Here is a 9,590-nt window from a genome sequence, read left to right as displayed (position 1 = left end):
GACCACATCCCAAAGGCAGCTACTCAGCTGCTTGTGGTAGATCTCACCATGGAGTTGATTGCTAGTCTCATCATGGGGAATAACTACCACCAGCTGCCCAGCCACCCAACCAGGCCCAGCCGAGTTGACACAAAAACATAACCACCACACCGAGTGATCTACTTCTGACTATCAGCCAATGAAAACCTTATGGGTCACAATGGTCTAATACTTTGATGCAGATGGCTCAGGACAGGGCAACATTTCTTTCTGTTGTGCCTGTAGTCACCATGAGTCAGGGCAACAACAACTGATTATCTCTGCCTCCCCCTATTGTTCCAAATAGTTATTACCTTACTAATTAGACTCATACACTTGCACTCTGGGATTAATTCAGCACATTTCACCTTTGCAAGAGGTATCTTTATGAGGCTTTCTCAATATCGTCATGCTTGCATGTTTTCCCTCTGTGCCCAAGGAATCTAATTCCAGTTTAGCAACCAAAGACTCAGTTTCCCATGTGAGTTTTAAAAAGATGATTATCTGTGCAAGAAAACAAGAGATATGCCATGCTCTTCATATAAATGGTTAAGTTCTGAACTGCCTTTGTACCTGTTTAGATACAAAGGTCTTCCTATACTCATAAACCCCACCACTAGATGTAATATATTTTTCTTTGATTTGCAAACCAAAGCACAACGATCAGCACAAAATCTGGTCTACCCTTGGAGCAATAGCACACATTTAGAGATTTAGGATTCCACGTCACTCACACCAGGATATCTAGTTCTGACTTTCCTTAATGCTAATATAATTGTGCATAGCATATTTGGATATGCTTGATCGTACCATATAGCTTACTGCTTTCTTTAACCTTTAGGGTAAGGTGAACTAATGATTAACTGACAAATGACCTTTGTTGTTGGACTCATAGTGACCCCTCCTTGGGTTTCTGAGGCAGTATCACTACAGAAGTAGGATTGCCCAACCTTCCTTCCGAGGAGTGGCTGGTGGGTTTGAACCGCCAGCCTTCTGGTTAGCAGTCAAGTGCCTTAGGCAGTATGCTACCAGAGCTCCTGACAAATGACCTTTAGCAGGGCTTATTTTTGGTCCAGAGAAGTCTCTACGTGAGATCCTTATTAAAATGAAGATCTTTTCTCTGGAGAAAAGCCATGATTTATCTACATAAGAAGTAGCACATTCTAAAAGGTTTTTGATGTATTTAATGAGAAAGCTAGGTCAAAAACAAAAGGCTTAGGAAGAGGTAAAGGCAAAGTAAATTTCATAGTAATAAATTGTTAATCTATGTAATTATAGTAAATTAATATGAATACATAATTAAAATGGTATCATTTATCTGCCAAATATGGGTACTCAAGAACAGGAATAAGCAGTATTTCTCAGATATTCTGTCTTCTTCTATGTGATTTTAGATAATATATTCAATACAGCTAGCCATTGTAGTATAATTTCTTCGTATTTGCATTACAACAGACACTCTAGTCCTGATTTATATGTCATGGGTGATTTTTATACTGTCATATATTAGACAAGTGGTTCATTTTTCTTTCTTGGAGTTGTTCAATGATATTTTGCTTCTTGTTAAATTCAACGTTGAAAGTCTTTATTTGATAGAGTTATATTCTATTTCGTTTAATATTTTCATTTGTTGGATTTTCAGATTAGCTTTTTAGTAACTTAACAGAGGATGTAAAGCTAGAAAAATTACAATCAGTGCCTACTGTTTTGAAAACAAAAAAAAAATCCCAAGTCCAAATAGGGATAGGACATAAAAATCATAAACATTTGCAGTAGTAATTTGTAACTGTATTGACTAGAATTGGCATCTTTGCTTTCTTTTAATAGCATTTGACTATGGCTTTCTTAATCTTTTCAGCTGCCAGCTGCAGTGCACTGATTTTTTTTTTTTTTTTAATGCTACTTGCTTTCAAATCACTTGAAATTTTTCACAGCAGAGGAAAAGAAGAGACCTGATTAGAACAGTTCTTAAGAAAATCTTCTCCCCCACTGTCTGACCAAAAATTGGAGGGCTCAAATGAACTGGGGTAACCTGAACACACCAAACGCTACAGCTTTAATACTATCACTATCAAATAAAACCAAAAACCAAACTCACTGCCATCGAGTAGTTTCTGACTCATAGAGACCCCTCCTTGGGCTTCCAAGATGGTATCTCTATGGAAGTAGATTGCCCAATCTTCCTTCTGAGGGGTGGCTTAAATTCACATTTATGCAAATAATAGTACTTGGAAGTAAAATTAATAGCTGATGTTATTTGAATAGTTATGAGGATCAGACTCTGCACTAAACTTTATATGCCTGATCTAAAATCTTTGTAACAATGCTCTGAGGTAGATATTACTCTCATTCCCATTTTATAAATGAAGATGTGGTGACTTGAGAGGTTAAACAACTTGTCCAAATTAACACAGCTGTGCCTAAGGCACCTGACTGCTAACCAGAAGGCTGGCGGTTCAAACCCACAAGCCATTCCTCGGAAGGAAGATGGGGCAACTACTTCCGTAGGGATACTGCCTCGGAAACCCAAGGAGGGGTCGCTATGAGTCAGGTCCAACTCGACAGCAAATAACAACAACAACAACAGTAAGAAACAGAAAAGAGCAATTAACTGAGGCTGACTAATATGCCCTTAAGATATACTGATGGGATTAATTGCAAAGGTGTGGGTAGGATGTAAGAATGATGCAGTAATCTGGGACTAGAAAAAGCAGAGTGGTTGCCATCCCTAGAGCCAAAGGGACTAGTCTGGAGAGAAAGTTGCACAGAGAAGGTAACCTGAAGAGAAGTGCTAACCTTCAACACCAAACCCACTGCCACTGAGTTGATTCCAACTCCGAATGATCCCTACTGGGTTCCCAAGTCTGTAAATCTTCACAGAGGTAGACTGTCTCATGTTCCTCCCACTGAGCAGCTGATGGGTTTGAATCACTGACCTTCTGCTTAGCAGCCAAATACCCTACCACTTTGCTGCCAGAGCTCCTTAACCTTCCATGGAGGGACTCATCAACCTGAGGTAAACTTTCAGGGAGGGAGGCAGGGAGATAAACATCCTGACCTCCTTCCTTCTCCTAAACCTATCAGGGTTCCACATTGGCTAAATGACCAGAATTCAGAAGACTTGGAAATAAGCCTCCTGAGGCAGAGAATGGTGGAAAACAGACCTGTGGTGGGAGGTGGGGCAAAGGGAAGACAGATAGTACAATTACAGATAACATAATAGAGTTTCAATAAATGTTTTCAACTTAATAGTGGTGGGGGGAAGCATTAGTACAGCCACAAAGATCATGAGTATAACAGGCCAAAATATAATGCAACAGTACAAGCAAATACCTAAAGTTCTCTGTAACCTATTACCAGATATTAAGTATTAAAGATACATCTCTATTCACATATCTAAAACGGTTTCTCAAAAATGATTTCCTGATACTGGATTGAGGCATTAATGGCTGATGGGGTAGTTAAATTTGTATGTCAACTTGGCTGGGCCTGGTTGAGGGGCTGGTCAGCTGGTGGTAGTTATTACCCATGATGAGAGTGGCAATCAGCTCCGTGGTGAGATCTACCACAAGCAGCTGAGTAGCTGCCTTTGGGATGTGGTCTGCTTCCTGTGTATAAGGAGAAACCTTGGGTATAGTCTCTAGCCTATGGCATACTTGGACCCTGCATGTAGCTGTGTCCTTGCTCAGCAGCCTGCCATGCTCTGCCGACCTTGGGACTTACAATGGACTTAAGTTAATAGCCTGATGGGTGGTTTGGTAACATCAGGACTGTGCTTTTTACTTGTCAACCTTGGGGCTTCTCAGCCTCAGCAGCCAGCAGCCGTCTGAGTGAAGAAAAGCCTCTAGCTCCAGTGGGCTAGGAGCAGGAGGCAGAGCTGGACCCCAAGGTTGAGGGGCTTTCACCCAGCCCTTAGAGCCTGGCATTTGTAACTTGGACTTAAAGCCTCCAAACAGTAAGAGAATAAACTCCTGTTTGTTAAGGCCATCCCATTTGTGGTATAATTCTCGTCAGAGTGGTACTAGGTAACCAGAACAGCTGAGAATTATTTGGTCATTGTTGCTTACAAGTATGAATAATCATGGAGGATTAACATGGAAGGAATTGTTCACAACAGGATTTGTTTTTTGGTAAATATGGCAATGACTATTTATTCTGGGGAGCTCTGGTAGTGTAGTGTCTAAGGCTAACCAGAAGGCTGGTGGTTCAAACCCACCAGCCACTCCTCGGAAGGAAGATGGGGCAATCTACTTCCACAGCGATACTGCCTTGGAAACCCAAGGAGGGGTCGCTATGAGTCGGGTCCGACTCGATGGCACATAACAACAACACTTTATTCTGAATGTGTGTGGCTATTTATTGCTATTATTAAAATAGTCATGCTTCCAGATTTCTCTCATATGCTCAACTTTTAAATTTATCAGTACTTTAATAAACTGACTACCGGTAGTCAAGTCAGTTCCAACTCAGAGACCCTACAGGGTGGAGTAGAACTGCCCCATGATTTCCACATCTTTCACCCTCAGAGTAAATGATGGGTTCAAACCACTGACATTTTGGTTAGCAGCAAAGAGCTTTAACCAGTCTAATAGACTATATAGCACACAGTGTCATGCAACAATGTATGGCAAATATTTTTTGATTGATTAACAAAATAAGTGAGTCATCTACTGCCTTATTGACATTATATACAGAAATCGGGAGATCAGTATATGAGTAGAATGTTTGAAAACATTCAGCATATTTAAGATTAAATCATACAGGGTCTACTTAGTAGATATAATCTTTCAAATGGTGAATGCTTTATGAAAATAGAGTCCTTGATTTGTGCTTGAACAATTTCTCTTAGATCAGCACAAGCTGGTCCCCATGAGGCAGAGGTTAAATATGTCCCAGATGTCCAAACTACTGTGCCACTCCATCATTTCAGACATTAACTCTTCCTCCTCCTCCTCCCCCTCCTCCCAGTAATATCCCCCGTCTTAGGGTTCTGTATTTTGCTGTAATGCCTCACAGAACTCACAGACACCCAAGGGATCATCTCATGTAGTAGTAGTGGAGGCTGGCAGGCTGGCAAGTCCTGGGTCTGGAGGATCCTCCCAATTCTCAGGGTTTGATGAACCTCAACGAGCAGATCAGATGACGGCTGCTGTCCCATATCCAGGGGTGAGAGGAGGATGAGCCAAAACACAGAGAACTGGAGCGAGAGGAGGGCGAATCTTCCCAGGAGATTCGTAGGTATACCCTCAAGGAAGCTAAGGGTGGTGATTTGAGTTATACCCTCCAGCACGGCAGGACTCAAGATACATTCCATCTGTGTTGCTCCAGCAGAAATAACCCAAGCGGATGGCTTTAACAATCAGCAGCTATTTGATTGCTCAAGGCAAATCCCACCCCAGCACTGATTGCCAGTCATTATATAGAACAACTACTACCAGCTGCCCAGCCAAGTTGACACCTGACCTTAACTACCACACCACCCCAAACAGGCATAGATAATAGGATTTACAATATATCACTGAATGGAGGACAATGGCTAGAAGGGCCACATTGGGCAATTCGGTGCAATCTGTTAATGCTTAAAAAAAAAAAAAAAAAAGCTGACTGCCATTGAGTCAATGCCACCTCATAGCAACTTTATTGGGCTTCCAAGGCTGCAAACCTTTATCTTTTTTTCTGCAGAGCAGTGAGTGGGTTCAAACCACTGACATTTTGGTTAGCAGTCAAATGCCTTAACCACTCACCGGGTATTGTTGTTATGTGCCATTGAGTCAGGCCTGACTCATAGCCACCCCTCCTTGGGTGTCCGAGGTGGTATCACTATGGAAGTAGATCGCCCAACCTTCCTTCCGAGGAGTGGCTGGTGGGTTTGAACCACCAGCCTTCTGGTTAGCAGTCAAGTGTCTTACGCACTATGCTACCAGAGCTCCCTACACTCACTACACCACCTAAATTTCAATTCTTGTAATTGCATACACAGGGAAGAACTACTGTGATCTATGAAAAGTCAGAATAAGCCTATAGAGAAAACAGGGCAAATAGCAGTGTTCAGATTCAAAAGCTTTAAGAGGTCACTGAGTTGTTAAGGATATGGCCTATAGAGTGAGATGTTTCAATCCTAGTGCCGACGCAGGAAAATAATATAAACTAAGTCTAAGTTTCTCTCATGTCAAATGTGTAGAATAATATAATACCTCCCCCATAGAGTTATTATGAAGAATGAAATGAGAGAATATATAATGATGTAATAATATAAATAATAAAGCTTATGCCTAGCACATAAGACCAGTCAATAACTGGGATTATTATCATTGCTGAGATTTCCTCCTAATGTCTGTATTACTTGGAACCTAGAAATATGGGTTTTCTGCAATAGGAATGTATTAGGAAATTGACATTTTTCTTTGGAATGATAAGAAATACAGAGCAATGTAGCAACAGCAATGTAATAGTAGTAGTAGTAAAATAATAATAATTTTACCACTTACATAAATGTGATATAGATATATAGCTTTAATTTTAAAATGTTCCCCTTTAGTATACAGACCTCTGAAATAGGTGTATTTGTGTAGTTCCTTGTCAAAGTCTGGATATGGATATATGAGAGGTGAAAGATTTGTGTCTTATAACTAATATCCACTCAGGGTATTTCTTTAGTATGGCCAGTTAATGTTTATCAAGGTTGATCTTCATTTAGTGTCAAAAGCCAATGCTATATTTTTGAGATAAGGGCTGTTGGATGCTTAAAATGGCCAATTACTAATAGTCTTCAAGTTCCCATCTGACTACATTTTCAGTGACCACATGTCTGGACTGCTTAGTTTTTATAGACACAAAGGGATGTACATATTAGAGGGGGGTACTTTATCTATACTCCTGACTTCCATGGGAAGAAATTTTTCTAAGCATACTACTGACCTTTCTGTCTCTTTATTCTTTGTCCCTGAGAGGGAGAGTGATTGATTTAACTGGCAAATGTGAGAAGGTTCAGTCCTGCCCTTCTTCCTTTTGGGAACAAGCTACTTCAGGGAACAGGCTACCTCTGCTACTTTTCCAGGGGCAGCTCCATCTATCTCTGGAGATGAAGGGCCTGTTCTGGTTCAGTGTTGCCTACATCTAGATAGATCTTCTGTCTAATTTTGGGTTATCTGTTAGGATGCCCATTTGGCTCTCACACTAAGCTATATTCTCCTTTTTGGCTTTTATAAAATATATTTTATATTTATATTCTCCTTTTTGGCTTTTTTTTTTAAAAATTCTAATATGATAGTCTTCAATTGGTTCAAAACATAGCCAAGGAAGAGGGAAGCTATTTTTCTATCATATACTCTACATATGTTGTGGGATAAAGCATTTAGCTCTACCCAGAGTAAGATGTCACTTTCTTCAAAGTGTGTGTGCCCAACCCAAACCATGGTATTTTCAATTGCTTCATATGCAAGTGAGAGATGGAATGAAAAAGGAAAACCAAAGAACAGTTGATGCCTTTGAACTGTGGGTTTTGCAAAGAATACTGAAAATACTAGGACTAACCCAGAAGAATGAACAAATCTATCTTGGAAGAAGTACATAGCTAGAATGCTCCCTAAAAACCCAAAATACCAAACTCACTACCATCGAGTTGATTCTGACTCATAGTGACTCCTTTTGGGTTTCTGAGGTAGCAAATCTTTATGGAAGTAGATTGCCAAGTCTTACTTCTGTGGAGTGGCTGGTGGGTTTGAACTGCCAACCTTCTGGTTAGCAGTCAAACACCTTAGGCACAACACCACCAGAGCTCCTAAGAATGTTCCCTACAATGAGAATAGCTAGACTTCGCCTCACCTACTTTGGTTATGTTGTCAGCAGGGACCAGTCCCTGGAGAAGGATATAATGCCTGGTAAAGCAGAGGGTCAGCAAAAAAGTGGAAGACCCTCAGTGAGATGGACTGATACAATGGCTGCAGTAATGGGCTCAAACATGGCAAGAATTGTGAGGATGGTGCTGGGCTGTTGTACATAGGTGTGCTATGAGTTAGAGCCACTGCAATGGCACTTAACAACAATAGCAACAACAAAGTAAGGTGGCCTTTGTCTTTGTTTCTGGAGAAATAATCCATGGAGTAAATGGGGCATTGTGGGAGCTCTGGTAGCGTAGTGCCTAAGGCACTTGACTGCTAACCAGAAGGCTGGTGGTTCAAACCCACCAGCCACTCCTCGGAAGGAAGATGGGGCAATCTACTTCCATAGTGATACTGCCTCGGAAACCCAAGGAGGGGTCGCTATGAGTTGGGTCCGCCTCGACGGCCCATGACAACAACAACAACAAATGGGGCATTGTGGTCTGGGACTTCCAGACCACACCTGAGGATTTATGCTGGTGAATAGGGCTAACCAGATCAGAAAAGACTCACCTAAGAGGTAGATATCAATTAGCCTCAGGAAGCATTATTTAGCCTATCATGCAGTTAAAAAAGAAACAAACAAAACCCAAAATAACCCCACTGCCATTGAGAGTTGATTCCAACTCACAGGGACCCTTCACTGGGTTTCTGAGGTGGTAAATCTTTATGGAAGTAGATCACCCTGTTTGTCCTGTCTTCTTTCTGTGGAGTGGCTGGTGGGTTTGAACCACCAACATTCTGGTTAGCAGTCAAATGCCTTAGGCACTGTGCTATTGCATTATTGGCCAATAAAAGCTAAGATCATGCAGGCTCAGAGAATTTTCTGGTTGGTGAAAGGCAGGTGATGTGTCCTCTTTGGAATGTGGAAGCTTCATGCTGGGAACCCTGCAACACCTTGCCCATGGTTTTTTTTTTATTTTTTCCTCCTTATTATGATCCTGATGTATATTCTTTTACTATAATAAATCTCTAATTGTAGTATAGTACTCTCTAGGAGTTGAGAATTCTTCCAGAGAATTATTGAACCCAAGGGAAAAGGGGGAGCTAGCAGGTAAAAGTGAGGGTGTTATGTTCACTCTCACACTTGTGGCTGGTGTCTGCCTTTTTGGCAGTCTGAAGGACTGTGTCCTTTTAACTTATGACGCTGCCCTAGCTCTGGGTGCCACATAGGCAGCTAGTGTCAGAAATGATTGAGAAGTAGGAAAGTGAGCACTGGATCAATCTCCACACTTGGGGACTGGATTCATGCTGACTCTTATCCACAAAATTACCCATGAGTATCTGAAAGTTGATATCCTTCCTGAATTGTCTATCATAAAAAGCTTTTTGCCGATGGTAAATAAAGCCTCAAAATCAAACAAAGTACACCACCAGCTTTTAGAGGCTCCTCAAGCCCCACTGTTTTTCTTCAGAGGGAATTTGAGCCTTTTCTTTGCAATTTCAGAAAGCAGTTGGAAGACAAACACACACTTAGGCTATCATTTTAAATTTTCTAAATCTGCTGCTTCTGATTCTGAACTAAAGGAAAAAAAGTTTGAATATTTTTACTGGGAAAAAGACAAACACTTCCAGTTTTCAAAGGACAATTCATTCATGAACAACTCCTGAATAATTATACCATTAGATAACTTAGATAATAGGTAAACAACTCATAAAATGTCCAAATGACATTTTTTTTTTTTTTTTTTT

At 40.8% G+C, this 9,590-nt stretch overlaps 1 protein-coding gene across 1 annotated transcript in view; it reads right to left on the bottom strand.

The window, feature by feature from the left end:
• The window catches only part of TBCK (TBC1 domain containing kinase), a 411,838-nt gene that overhangs the window by 35,515 nt on the left and 366,733 nt on the right, over positions 1–9,590 (bottom strand). The window lies entirely within an intron of this gene.

The sequence above is a fragment of the Orycteropus afer genome, unplaced genomic scaffold, assembly GCF_000298275.1.
Source record: "Orycteropus afer afer isolate SDZICR_OR568_19922 unplaced genomic scaffold, OryAfe1.0 scaffold00211, whole genome shotgun sequence".
NCBI classification, from domain to species: Eukaryota; Metazoa; Chordata; class Mammalia; order Tubulidentata; family Orycteropodidae; genus Orycteropus; species Orycteropus afer.
Note: the sequence above shows the minus strand (reverse complement) of the source record. Positions and strands in the feature narration are given on the sequence as shown.